General features: G+C 47.5%; 18 non-coding genes across 18 annotated transcripts; 8 read left to right on the forward strand and 10 right to left on the reverse strand.

Annotated features, from left to right (window-relative positions):
• Positions 1 to 168: 168 nt before the first annotated feature.
• TRNAG-GCC (transfer RNA glycine (anticodon GCC)) lies at positions 169 to 239 on the forward strand. The gene has a single exon. It is a non-coding gene; the product is annotated as a tRNA-Gly (tRNA).
• A 71-nt stretch (positions 240 to 310) lies between these two features.
• TRNAW-CCA (transfer RNA tryptophan (anticodon CCA)) lies at positions 311 to 382 on the reverse strand. Its single transcript has one exon. It is a non-coding gene; the product is annotated as a tRNA-Trp (tRNA).
• Positions 383 to 1850: 1468 nt separating this feature from the next.
• On the forward strand, positions 1851 to 1921 carry TRNAG-GCC (transfer RNA glycine (anticodon GCC)). The gene has a single exon. It is a non-coding gene; the product is annotated as a tRNA-Gly (tRNA).
• A 1758-nt stretch (positions 1922 to 3679) lies between these two features.
• On the reverse strand, positions 3680 to 3751 carry TRNAW-CCA (transfer RNA tryptophan (anticodon CCA)). Its single transcript has one exon. It is a non-coding gene; the product is annotated as a tRNA-Trp (tRNA).
• Positions 3752 to 3999: 248 nt separating this feature from the next.
• On the reverse strand, positions 4000 to 4073 carry TRNAN-GUU (transfer RNA asparagine (anticodon GUU)). Its single transcript has one exon. It is a non-coding gene; the product is annotated as a tRNA-Asn (tRNA).
• A 207-nt stretch (positions 4074 to 4280) lies between these two features.
• On the forward strand, positions 4281 to 4351 carry TRNAG-GCC (transfer RNA glycine (anticodon GCC)). The gene has a single exon. It is a non-coding gene; the product is annotated as a tRNA-Gly (tRNA).
• A 71-nt stretch (positions 4352 to 4422) lies between these two features.
• TRNAW-CCA (transfer RNA tryptophan (anticodon CCA)) lies at positions 4423 to 4494 on the reverse strand. Its single transcript has one exon. It is a non-coding gene; the product is annotated as a tRNA-Trp (tRNA).
• A 1456-nt stretch (positions 4495 to 5950) lies between these two features.
• TRNAG-GCC (transfer RNA glycine (anticodon GCC)) lies at positions 5951 to 6021 on the forward strand. The gene has a single exon. It is a non-coding gene; the product is annotated as a tRNA-Gly (tRNA).
• A 71-nt stretch (positions 6022 to 6092) lies between these two features.
• Positions 6093 to 6164, reverse strand: TRNAW-CCA (transfer RNA tryptophan (anticodon CCA)). The gene has a single exon. It is a non-coding gene; the product is annotated as a tRNA-Trp (tRNA).
• A 248-nt stretch (positions 6165 to 6412) lies between these two features.
• Positions 6413 to 6486, reverse strand: TRNAN-GUU (transfer RNA asparagine (anticodon GUU)). The gene has a single exon. It is a non-coding gene; the product is annotated as a tRNA-Asn (tRNA).
• A 349-nt stretch (positions 6487 to 6835) lies between these two features.
• Positions 6836 to 6907, reverse strand: TRNAW-CCA (transfer RNA tryptophan (anticodon CCA)). Its single transcript has one exon. It is a non-coding gene; the product is annotated as a tRNA-Trp (tRNA).
• A 1468-nt stretch (positions 6908 to 8375) lies between these two features.
• TRNAG-GCC (transfer RNA glycine (anticodon GCC)) lies at positions 8376 to 8446 on the forward strand. The gene has a single exon. It is a non-coding gene; the product is annotated as a tRNA-Gly (tRNA).
• Positions 8447 to 10046: 1600 nt separating this feature from the next.
• TRNAG-GCC (transfer RNA glycine (anticodon GCC)) lies at positions 10047 to 10117 on the forward strand. Its single transcript has one exon. It is a non-coding gene; the product is annotated as a tRNA-Gly (tRNA).
• Positions 10118 to 10188: 71 nt separating this feature from the next.
• TRNAW-CCA (transfer RNA tryptophan (anticodon CCA)) lies at positions 10189 to 10260 on the reverse strand. Its single transcript has one exon. It is a non-coding gene; the product is annotated as a tRNA-Trp (tRNA).
• A 248-nt stretch (positions 10261 to 10508) lies between these two features.
• TRNAN-GUU (transfer RNA asparagine (anticodon GUU)) lies at positions 10509 to 10582 on the reverse strand. Its single transcript has one exon. It is a non-coding gene; the product is annotated as a tRNA-Asn (tRNA).
• Positions 10583 to 10789: 207 nt separating this feature from the next.
• Positions 10790 to 10860, forward strand: TRNAG-GCC (transfer RNA glycine (anticodon GCC)). Its single transcript has one exon. It is a non-coding gene; the product is annotated as a tRNA-Gly (tRNA).
• Positions 10861 to 10931: 71 nt separating this feature from the next.
• Positions 10932 to 11003, reverse strand: TRNAW-CCA (transfer RNA tryptophan (anticodon CCA)). Its single transcript has one exon. It is a non-coding gene; the product is annotated as a tRNA-Trp (tRNA).
• A 1467-nt stretch (positions 11004 to 12470) lies between these two features.
• On the forward strand, positions 12471 to 12541 carry TRNAG-GCC (transfer RNA glycine (anticodon GCC)). The gene has a single exon. It is a non-coding gene; the product is annotated as a tRNA-Gly (tRNA).
• The last annotated feature ends 176 nt before the right edge of the window (positions 12542 to 12717 follow it).

The following is a 12717-nucleotide window of genomic DNA, read 5'->3' on the forward strand; positions in this document are numbered from 1 at the left end:
TTGATATGTATGTGCCTGCATGGAGCTTGTCTTATATAAGCCATCATCATGTGAAACTTTGGCGTTGTCATGTCTGCTGCGCACACTTTGTTCATATGTGTACAATTTAAGTGTGTGCACCTGATCACTGTCTTGGACAGAGCTATGCCTGTGAACTCCCCATGTGAAGCATTGGTGGTTCAGTGGTAGAATTCTCGCCTGCCACGCGGGAGGCCTGGGTTCGATTCCCAGCCAATGCAAGGCTACGTTCCTTTGACTTTGTTTTCGAAAGGAAATATATGAACTCAGTGGGGAATAAAATGGTAAGCAGTGACCCCGACGTGATTTGACCACGCAACCTTCTGATCTGGAGTCAGACGCGCTACCGTTGCGCCACAAGGTCCTTACACTTACAGCCTTCAAGCCAGATCAACAAATGCTGATGGCCTTTTGACTTATTTTCCCCTCCTCATATGCCTACAGTTGTATTACAGGGCTAGGCCTTTTGTTTTCTATCCTAATTATGAAATTGACTGCAGGTGCAGAGAGAACGCAGAGGATTGAAATGTTCAGATAAAGGGTCTTAAGCAGGAGAGAGCAGAGGTACGTATCTGTGTTTCATTAAAGTGTTTCATGCAGGCAAAAAGGATACTTCCCTGGGTGGGCTTGAACCACCAACCTTTCTGTTAACAACCGAACGCGCTAACCATTTGCACCACAGAGGTTAATAACTGTAGCACAGTTCCTGAGACTCAATATATATCTTGATAATTGTGTGCCTGCCTGGAGCTTGTGTTATATAATGCGTCTTTATGCCATACAGCATTTCTCATTTGCTTAGTGTCTTGTTATTGTTGGACGTAATGATGAATAGACTACTGTCTAATGGTCTTAGAGCCAGTATTACTACCGGTCCCAGTGTATGAGACACATACATGACTTTTCTGTTGCCTGCTTAGCATAGCTCCCTGCTCCTCTGTAGGTGTGGTACCAGCCATTAAGGCGTGTGCCTTGCCCATCAGATGTGTTATCTTAGACTTGACTTCTCTGTGAGCAAAGTCTCCCTCCCATAGCAGGTGCTTTCTCTGAACTCTTGACTTGTAAGACTGCTGGGAAAGGCCCTCCCTAGCCCCTCACTCAGATAGATACATTTACCTTCAGAGCTCAGCTTTGGAGAAAGAGATTGGGGAGAGAGCAAATAGGGGAAGGCCCATGGTGCACACTTTATTTTACATAAAAGCTGGGGCTTGTGGGAGGACAGGGACAAGAGGGTTCTCAGGGAAAGAAATCCCAGGAGTATTGATGGCTAGGCCCTGAAACACAACAATCCCGGATTGGCAAGGCACAATATGCCTGTGCAACAGGCCTGACCCTAGGCTTCCGGAGTTCTTGGTCACAAAAGGCTCCAGTGATCTAAGCCCGACCAGGGCTGTAGGCCGCATTGGGAGCGCCTTAGGGACGCGTAAAGGGACGCAGGGCGCAGAACTCCGCCCGTTTCACCCCAGCATTTAGGGGAGGACACAGAATCTGGGAAAGCCAGTGGGAAGGATTTTCCAGGAGGAGAGTTCAGTGAGATAATCTGAAACACAATAGTGCTGGTGATCTGGCGGGTGCATTCTGTGAACCACTTTTGTCGGGAGCAGCCTGCCATCATGCCCTGATAAACACAACTCTAGTCCCAAGCCAGTGACCTCAGCAAATGCAAAGACATTCATAGTTATAGTCTCCTGCATCTGATTCTTGCCATCTTCATGTGAAACTTTGGCGTTATCATGTCTGCTGCGCACACTTTGTTCATATGTGTACAATTTAAGTGTGTGCACCTGATCACTGTCTTGGGCAGAGCTCTGCCTGTGAACAACCCATGTGAAGCATTGGTGGTTCAGTGGTAGAATTCTCGCCTGCCACGCGGGAGGCCCGGGTTCGATTCCCGGCCAATGCAAGACTGCTTTCTTTTGACTTTGTTTTCGAAAGGAAATATATGACCTCAGTGGGGAATAAAATGGTAAGCAGTGACCCCGACGTGATTTGAACACGCAACCTTCTGATCTGGAGTCAGACGCACTACCGTTGCGCCACGAGGTTCTTACACTTACAGCTTTCGGAGCCAGATCAACAAATGCTGTGGGCCTTTTGACTTATTTTCCCCTCCTCATATGCCTACAGTTGTATTACAGAGCTTGACCTTTTGTTTTCTATCCTAATTATGAAATTGACTGCAGGTGCCGAGAGAACGCAGAGGATTGAAATGTTCAGATAAAGGGTCTTAAGCAGGAGAGAGCAGAGGTACGTATCTGTGTTTCATTAAAGTGTTTCATGCAGGCAAAAAGGATACTTCCCTGGGTGGGCTTGAACCACCAACCTTTCTGTTAACAACCGAACGCGCTAACCATTTGCACCACAGAGGTTAATAACTGTAGCACAGTTCCTGAGACTCAATATATATCTTGATAATTGTGTGCCTGCCTGGAGCTTGTGTTATATAATGCGTCTTTATGCCATACAGCATTTCTCATTTGCTTAGTGTCTTGTTATTGTTGGACGTAATGATGAATAGACTACTGTCTAATGGTCTTAGAGCCAGTATTACTACCGGTCCCAGTGTATGAGACACATACATGACTTTTCTGTTGCCTGCTTAGCATAGCTCCCTGCTCCTCTGTAGGTGTGCTACCAGCCAGTAAGGCGTGTGCCTTGCCCATCAGATGTGTTATGTTAGACTTGACTTCTCTGTGAGCAAAGTCTCCCTCCCATAGCAGGTGCTTTCTCTGAACTCTTGACTTGTAAGACTGCTGGGAAAGGCCCTCCCTAGCCCCTCACTCAGATAGATACATTTACCTTCAGAGCTCAGCTTTGGAGAAAGAGATTGGGGAGAGAGCAAATAGGGGAAGGCCCATGGTGCACACTTTATTTTACATAAAAGCTGGGGCTTGTGGGAGGACAGGGACAAGAGGGTTCTCAGGGAAAGAAATCCCAGGAGTATTGATGGCTAGGCCCTGAAACACAACAATCCCGGATTGGCAAGGCACAATATGCCTGTGCAACAGGCCTGACCCTAGGCTTCCGGAGTTCTTGGTCACAAAAGGCTCCAGTGATCTAAGCCCGACCAGGGCTGTGCCCGACCAGGGCTGTAGGCCGCGTTGGGAGCGCGTTAGGGACGCATGGCGCAGAACTCTGCCCGTTTCACCCCAGCATTTAGGGGAGGACACAGAATCTGGGAAAGCCAGTGGGAAGGATTTTCCAGGAGGAGAGTTCAGTGAGATAATCTGAAACACAATAGTGCTGGTGATCTGGCGGGTGCATTCTGTGAACCACTTTTGTCGGGAGCAGCCTGCCATCATGCCCTGATAAACACAACTCTAGTCCCAAGCCAGTGACCTCAGCAAATGCAAAGACATTCATAGTTATAGTCTCCTGCATCTGATTCTTGCCATCTTCATGTGAAACGTTGGCGTTATCATGTCTGCTGCGCACACTTTGTTCATATGTGTACAATTTAAGTGTGTGCACCTGATCACTGTCTTGGGCAGAGCTCTGCCTGTGAACAACCCATGTGAAGCATTGGTGGTTCAGTGGTAGAATTCTCGCCTGCCATGCGGGAGGCCCGGATTCGATTCCCGGCCAATGCAAGACTGCTTTCTTTTGACTTTGTTTTCGAAAGGAAATATATGACCTCAGTGGGGAATAAAATGGTAAGCAGTGACCCCGACGTGATTTGAACACGCAACCTTCTGATCTGGAGTCAGACGCGCTACCGTTGCGCCACGAGGTCCTTACACTTACAGCTTTCGGAGCCAGATCAACAAATGCTGTGGGCCTTTTGACTTATTTTCCCCTCCTCATATGCCTACAGTTGTATTACAGAGCTTGACCTTTTGTTTTCTATCCTAATTATGAAATTGACTGCAGGTGCCGAGAGAACGCAGAGAATTGAAATATTCAGGGAAAGGGTGTCCAGCAGGAGAGAGCAAAGGTATGTATCTGTTTTCCATTCAAGTGTTTCATGCAGGCAAAATAATACGTCCCTGGGTGGGCTTGAACCACCAACCTTTTGGTTAACAGCCGAACGCGCTAACCGATTGCGCCACAGAGACGAGTGACTACAGCATCTTTCCTTAGACTCAATATATATCTTGATATGTATGTGCCTGCCTGGAGCTTGTCTTATATAAGCCATCATCATGTGAAACTTTGGCGTTGTCATGTCTGCTGCGCACACTTTGTTTATATGTGTACAATTTAAGTGTGTGCACCTGATCACTGTCTTGGACAGAGCTATGCCTGTGAAATCCCCATGTGAAGCATTGGTGGTTCAGTGGTAGAATTCTCGCCTGCCACGCGGGAGGCCCGGGTTCGATTCCCGGCCAATGCAAGGCTGTGTTCCTTTGACTTTGTTTTCGAAAGGAAATATATGAACTCAGTGGGGAATAAAATGGTAAGCAGTGACCCCGACGTGATTTGACCACGCAACCTTCTGATCTGGAGTCAGACGCGCTACCGTTGCGCCACAAGGTCCTTACACTTACAGCCTTCAAGCCAGATCAACAAATGCTGATGGCCTTTTGACTTATTTTCCCCTCCTCATATGCCTACAGTTGTATTACAGGGCTAGGCCTTTTGTTTTCTATCCTAATTATGAAATTGACTGCAGGTGCAGAGAGAACGCAGAGGATTGAAATGTTCAGATAAAGGGTCTTAAGCAGGAGAGAGCAGAGGTACGTATCTGTGTTTCATTAAAGTGTTTCATGCAGGCAAAAAGGATACTTCCCTGGGTGGGCTTGAACCACCAACCTTTCTGTTAACAACCGAACGCGCTAACCATTTGCACCACAGAGGTTAATAACTGTAGCACAGTTCCTGAGACTCAATATATATCTTGATAATTGTTTGCCTGCCTGGAGCTTATGTTATATAATGCGTCTTTATGCCATACAGCATTTCTCATTTGCTTAGTGTCTTGTTATTGTTGGACGTAATGATGAATAGACTACTGTCTAATGGTCTTAGAGCCAGTATTACTACCGGTCCCAGTGTATGAGACACATACATGACTTTTCTGTTGCCTGCTTAGCATAGCTCCCTGCTCCTCTGTAGGTGTGCTACCAGCCAGTAAGGCGTGTGCCTTGCCCATCAGATGTGTTATGTTAGACTTGACTTCTCTGTGAGCAAAGTCTCCCTCCCATAGCAGGTGCTTTCTCTGAACTCTTGACTTGTAAGACTGCTGGGAAAGGCCCTCCCTAGCCCCTCACTCAGATAGATACATTTACCTTCAGAGCTCAGCTTTGGAGAAAGAGATTGGGGAGAGAGCAAATAGGGGAAGGCCCATGGTGCACACTTTATTTTACATAAAAGCTGGGGCTTGTGGGAGGACAGGGACAAGAGGGTCCTCAGGGAAAGAAATCCCAGGAGTATTGATGGCTAGGCCCTGAAACACAACAATCCCGGATTGGCAAGGCACAATATGCCTGTGCAACAGGCCTGACCCTAGGCTTCCGGAGTTCTTGGTCACAAAAGGCTCCAGTGATCTAAGCCCGACCAGGGCTGTAGGCCGCGTTGGGAGCGCGTTAGGGACGCAGGGCGCAGAACTCTGCCCGTTTCACCCCAGCATTTAGGGGAGGACACAGAATCTGGGAAAGCCAGTGGGAAGGATTTTCCAGGAGGAGAGTTCAGTGAGATAATCTGAAACACAATAGTGCTGGTGATCTGGCGGGTGCATTCTGTGAACCACTTTTGTCGGGAGCAGCCTGCCATCATGCCCTGATAAACACAACTCTAGTCCCAAGCCAGTGACCTCAGCAAATGCAAAGACATTCATAGTTATAGTCTCCTGCATCTGATTCTTGCCATCTTCATGTGAAACGTTGGCGTTATCATGTCTGCTGCGCACACTTTGTTCATATGTGTACAATTTAAGTGTGTGCACCTGATCACTGTCTTGGGCAGAGCTCTGCCTGTGAACAACCCATGTGAAGCATTGGTGGTTCAGTGGTAGAATTCTTGCCTGCCACGCGGGAGGCCCGGGTTCGATTCCCGGCCAATGCAAGACTGCTTTCTTTTGACTTTGTTTTCGAAAGGAAATATATGACCTCAGTGGGGAATAAAATGGTAAGCAGTGACCCCGACGTGATTTGAACACGCAACCTTCTGATCTGGAGTCAGACGCGCTACCGTTGTGCCACGAGGTCCTTACACTTACAGCTTTCGGAGCCAGATCAACAAATGCTGTGGGCCTTTTGACTTATTTTCCCCTCCTCATATGCCTACAGTTGTATTACAGAGCTTGACCTTTTGTTTTCTATCCTAATTATGAAATTGACTGCAGGTGCCGAGAGAACGCAGAGAATTGAAATATTCAGGGAAAGGGTGTCCAGCAGGAGAGAACAAAGGTATGTATCTGTTTTCCATTCAAGTGTTTCATGCAGGCAAAATAATACGTCCCTGGGTGGGCTTGAACCACCAACCTTTCGGTTAACAGCCGAACGCGCTAACCGATTGCGCCACAGAGACGAGTGACTACAGCATCTTTCCTTAGACTCAATATATATCTTGATATGTATGTGCCTGCATGGAGCTTGTCTTATATAAGCCATCATCATGTGAAACTTTGGCGTTGTCATGTCTGCTGCGCACACTTTGTTCATATGTGTACAATTTAAGTGTGTGCACCTGATCACTGTCTTGGACAGAGCTATGCCTGTGAACTCCCCATGTGAAGCATTGGTGGTTCAGTTGTAGAATTCTCGCCTGCCACGCGGGAGGCCCGGGTTCGATTCCCGGCCAATGCAAGGCTGCGTTCCTTTGACTTTGTTTTCGAAAGGAAATATATGAACTCAGTGGGGAATAAAATGGTAAGCAGTGACCCCGACGTGATTTGACCACGCAACCTTCTGATCTGGAGTCAGACGCGCTACCGTTGCGCCACAAGGTCCTTACACTTACAGCCTTCAAACCAGATCAACAAATGCTGATGGCCTTTTGACTTATTTTCCCCTCCTCATATGCCTACAGTTGTATTACAGGGCTAGGCCTTTTGTTTTCTATCCTAATTATGAAATTGACTGCAGGTGCAGAGAGAACGCAGAGGATTGAAATGTTCAGATAAAGGGTCTTAAGCAGGAGAGAGCAGAGGTACGTATCTGTGTTTCATTAAAGTGTTTCATGCAGGCAAAAAGGATACTTCCCTGGGTGGGCTTGAACCACCAACCTTTCTGTTAACAACCAAACGCGCTAACCATTTGCACCACAGAGGTTAATAACTGTAGCACAGTTCCTGAGACTCAATATATATCTTGATAATTGTGTGCCTGCCTGGAGCTTGTGTTATATAATGCGTCTTTATGCCATACAGCATTTCTCATTTGCTTAGTGTCTTGTTATTGTTGGACGTAATGATGAATAGACTACTGTCTAATGGTCTTAGAGCCAGTATTACTACCGGTCCCAGTGTATGAGACACATACATGACTTTTCTGTTGCCTGCTTAGCATAGCTCCCTGCTCCTCTGTAGGTGTGGTACCAGCCAGTAAGGCGTGTGCCTTGCCCATCAGATGTGTTATCTTAGACTTGACTTCTCTGTGAGCAAAGTCTCCCTCCCATAGCAGGTGCTTTCTCTGAACTCTTGACTTGTAAGACTGCTGGGAAAGGCCCTCCCTAGCCCCTCACTCAGATAGATACATTTACCTTCAGAGCTCAGCTTTGGAGAAAGAGATTGGGGAGAGAGCAAATAGGGGAAGGCCCATGGTGCACACTTTATTTTACATAAAAGCTGGGGCTTGTGGGAGGACAGGGACAAGAGGGTTCTCAGGGAAAGAAATCCCAGGAGTATTGATGGCTAGGCCCTGAAACACAACAATCCCGGATTGGCAAGGCACAATATGCCTGTGCAACAGGCCTGACCCTAGGCTTCCGGAGTTCTTGGTCACAAAAGGCTCCAGTGATCTAAGCCCGACCAGGGCTGTAGGCCGCATTGGGAGCGCGTTAGGGACGCGTAAAGGGACGCAGGGCGCAGAACTCCGCCCGTTTCACCCCAGCATTTAGGGGAGGACACAGAATCTGGGAAAGCCAGTGGGAAGGATTTTCCAGGAGGAGAGTTCAGTGAGATAATCTGAAACACAATAGTGCTGGTGATCTGGCGGGTGCATTCTGTGAACCACTTTTGTCGGGAGCAGCCTGCCATCATGCCCTGATAAACACAACTCTAGTCCCAAGCCAGTGACCTCAGCAAATGCAAAGACATTCATAGTTATAGTCTCCTGCATCTGATTCTTGCCATCTTCATGTGAAACGTTGGCGTTATCATGTCTGCTGCGCACACTTTGTTCATATGTGTACAATTTAAGTGTGTGCACCTGATCACTGTCTTGGGCAGAGCTCTGCCTGTGAACAACCCATGTGAAGCATTGGTGGTTCAGTGGTAGAATTCTCGCCTGCCACGCGGGAGGCCTGGGTTCGATTCCCGGCCAATGCAAGACTGCTTTCTTTTGACTTTGTTTTCGAAAGGAAATATATGACCTCAGTGGGGAATAAAATGGTAAGCAGTGACCCGGACGTGATTTGAACACGCAACCTTCTGATCTGGAGTCAGACGCACTACCGTTGCGCCACGAGGTCCTTACACTTACAGCTTTCGGAGCCAGATCAACAAATGCTGTGGGCCTTTTGACTTATTTTCCCCTCCTCATATGCCTACAGTTGTATTACAGAGCTTGACCTTTTGTTTTCTATCCTAATTATGAAATTGACTGCAGGTGCCGAGAGAACGCAGAGGATTGAAATGTTCAGATAAAGGGTCTTAAGCAGGAGAGAGCAGAGGTACGTATCTGTGTTTCATTAAAGTGTTTCATGCAGGCAAAAAGGATACTTCCCTGGGTGGGCTTGAACCACCAACCTTTCTGCTAACAACCGAACGCGCTAACCATTTGCACCACAGAGGTTAATAACTGTAGCACAGTTCCTGAGACTCAATATATATCTTGATAATTGTGTGCCTGCCTGGAGCTTGTGTTATATAATGCGTCTTTATGCCATACAGCATTTCTCATTTGCTTAGTGTCTTGTTATTGTTGGACGTAATGATGAATAGACTACTGTCTAATGGTCTTAGAGCCAGTATTACTACCGGTCCCAGTGTATGAGACACATACATGACTTTTCTGTTGCCTGCTTAGCATAGCTCCCTGCTCCTCTGTAGGTGTGCTACCAGCCAGTAAGGCGTGTGCCTTGCCCATCAGATGTGTTATGTTAGACTTGACTTCTCTGTGAGCAAAGTCTCCCTCCCATAGCAGGTGCTTTCTCTGAACTCTTGACTTGTAAGACTGCTGGGAAAGGCCCTCCCTAGCCCCTCACTCAGATAGATACATTTACCTTCAGAGCTCAGCTTTGGAGAAAGAGATTGGGGAGAGAGCAAATAGGGGAAGGCCCATGGTGCACACTTTATTTTACATAAAAGCTGGGGCTTGTGGGAGGACAGGGACAAGAGGGTTCTCAGGGAAAGAAATCCCAGGAGTATTGATGGCTAGGCCCTGAAACACAACAATCCCGGATTGGCAAGGCACAATATGCCTTTGCAACAGGCCTGACCCTAGGCTTCCGGAGTTCTTGGTCACAAAAGGCTCCAGTGATCTAAGCCCGACCAGGGCTGTAGGCCGCGTTGGGAGCGCGTTAGGGACGCAGGGCGCAGAACTCTGCCCGTTTCACCCCAGCATTTAGGGGAGGACACAGAATCTGGGAAAGCCAGTGGGAAGGATTTTCCAGGAGGAGAGTTCAGTGAGATAATCTGAAACACAATAGTGCTGGTGATCTGGCGGGTGCATTCTGTGAACCACTTTTGTCGGGAGCAGCCTGCCATCATGCCCTGATAAACACAACTCTAGTCCCAAGCCAGTGACCTCAGCAAATGCAAAGACATTCATAGTTATAGTCTCCTGCATCTGATTCTTGCCATCTTCATGTGAAACGTTGGCGTTATCATGTCTGCTGCGCACACTTTGTTCATATGTGTACAATTTAAGTGTGTGCACCTGATCACTGTCTTGGGCAGAGCTCTGCCTGTGAATAACCCATGTGAAGCATTGGTGGTTCAGTGGTAGAATTCTCGCCTGCCATGCGGGAGGCCCGGGTTCGATTCCCGGCCAATGCAAGACTGCTTTCTTTTGACTTTGTTTTCGAAAGGAAATATATGACCTCAATGGGGAATAAAATGGTAAGCAGTGACCCCGACGTGATTTGAACACGCAACCTTCTGATCTGGAGTCAGACGCGCTACCGTTGCGCCACGAGGTCCTTACACTTACAGCTTTCGGAGCCAGATCAACAAATGCTGTGGGCCTTTTGACTTATTTTCCCCTCCTCATATGCCTACAGTTGTATTACAGAGCTTGACCTTTTGTTTTCTATCCTAATTATGAAATTGACTGCAGGTGCCGAGAGAACGCAGAGAATTGAAATATTCAGGGAAAGGGTGTCCAGCAGGAGAGAGCAAAGGTATGTATCTGTTTTCCATTCAAGTGTTTCATGCAGGCAAAATAATACGTCCCTGGGTGGGCTTGAACCACCAACCTTTTGGTTAACAGCCGATCGCGCTAACCGATTGCGCCACAGAGACAAGTGACTACAGCATCTTTCCTTAGACTCAATATATATCTTGATATGTATGTGCCTGCATGGAGCTTGTCTTATATAAGCCATCATCATGTGAAACTTTGGCGTTGTCATGTCTGCTGCGCACACTTTGTTCATATGTGTACAATTTAAGTGTGTGCACCTGATCACTGTCTTGGACAGAGCTATGCCTGTGAACTCCCCATGTGAAGCATTGGTGGTTCAGTGGTAGAATTCTCGCCTGCCACGCGGGAGGCCTGGGTTCGATTCCCGGCCAATGCAAGGCTACGTTCCTTTGACTTTGTTTTCGAAAGGAAATATATGAACTCAGTGGGGAATAAAATGGTAAGCAGTGACCCCGACGTGATTTGACCACGCAACCTTCTGATCTGGAGTCAGACGCGCTACCGTTGCGCCACAAGGTCCTTACACTTACAGCCTTCAAGCCAGATCAACAAATGCTGATGGCCTTTTGACTTATTTTCCCCTCCTCATATGCCTACAGTTGTATTACAGGGCTAGGCCTTTTGTTTTCTATCCTAATTATGAAATTGACTGCAGGTGCAGAGAGAACGCAGAGGATTGAAATGTTCAGATAAAGGGTCTTAAGCAGGAGAGAGCAGAGGTACGTATCTGTGTTTCATTAAAGTGTTTCATGCAGGCAAAAAGGATACTTCCCTGGGTGGGCTTGAACCACCAACCTTTCTGTTAACAACCGAACGCGCTAACCATTTGCACCACAGAGGTTAATAACTGTAGCACAGTTCCTGAGACTCAATATATATCTTGATAATTGTGTGCCTGCCTGGAGCTTGTGTTATATAATGCGTCTTTATGCCATACAGCATTTCTCATTTGCTTAGTGTCTTGTTATTGTTGGACGTAATGATGAATAGACTACTGTCTAATGGTCTTAGAGCCAGTATTACTACCGGTCCCAGTGTATGAGACACATACATGACTTTTCTGTTGCCTGCTTAGCATAGCTCCCTGCTCCTCTGTAGGTGTGGTACCAGCCAGTAAGGCGTGTGCCTTGCCCATCAGATGTGTTATCTTAGACTTGACTTCTCTGTGAGCAAAGTCTCCCTCCCATAGCAGGTGCTTTCTCTGAACTCTTGACTTGTAAGACTGCTGGGAAAGGCCCTCCCTAGCCCCTCACTCAGATAGATACATTTACCTTCAGAGCTCAGCTTTGGAGAAAGAGATTGGGGAGAGAGCAATAGGGGAAGGCCCATGGTGCACACTTTATTTTACATAAAAGCTGGGGCTTGTGGGAGGACAGGGACAAGAGGGTTCTCAGGGAAAGAAATCCCAGGAGTATTGATGGCTAGGCCCTGAAACACAACAATCCCGGATTGGCAAGGCACAATATGCCTGTGCAACAGGCCTGACCCTAGGCTTCCGGAGTTCTTGGTCACAAAAGGCTCCAGTGATCTAAGCCCGACCAGGGCTGTAGGCTGCATTGGGAGCGCGTTAGGGACGCGTAAATGGACGCAGGGCGCAGAACTCCGCCCGTTTCACCCCAGCATTTAGGGGAGGACACAGAATCTGGGAAAGCCAGTGGGAAGGATTTTCCAGGAGGAGAGTTCAGTGAGATAATCTGAAACACAATAGTGCTGGTGATCTGGCGGGTGCATTCTGTGAACCACTTTTGTCGGGAGCAGCCTGCCATCATGCCCTGATAAACACAACTCTAGTCCCAAGCCAGTGACCTCAGCAAATGCAAAGACATTCATAGTTATAGTCTCCTGCATCTGATTCTTGCCATCTTCATGTGAAACGTTGGCGTTATCATGTCTGCTGCGCACACTTTGTTCATATGTGTACAATTTAAGTGTGTGCACCTGATCACTGTCTTGGGCAGAGCTCTGCCTGTGAACAACCCATGTGAAGCATTGGTGGTTCAGTGGTAGAATTCTCGCCTGCCACGCGGGAGGCCCGGGTTCGATTCCCGGCCAATGCAAGACTGCTTTCTTTTGACTTTGTTTTCGAAAGGAAATATATGACCTCAGTGGGGAATAAAATGGTAAGCAGTGACCCGGACGTGATTTGAACACGCAACCTTCTGATCTGGAGTCAGACGCACTACCGTTGCGCCACGAGGTCCTTACACTTACAGCTTTCGGAGCCAGATCAACA

The sequence above is a fragment of the Lissotriton helveticus genome, chromosome 1_2, assembly GCF_964261635.1.
Source record: "Lissotriton helveticus chromosome 1_2, aLisHel1.1, whole genome shotgun sequence".
Classification (NCBI taxonomy): Eukaryota; Metazoa; Chordata; class Amphibia; order Caudata; family Salamandridae; genus Lissotriton; species Lissotriton helveticus.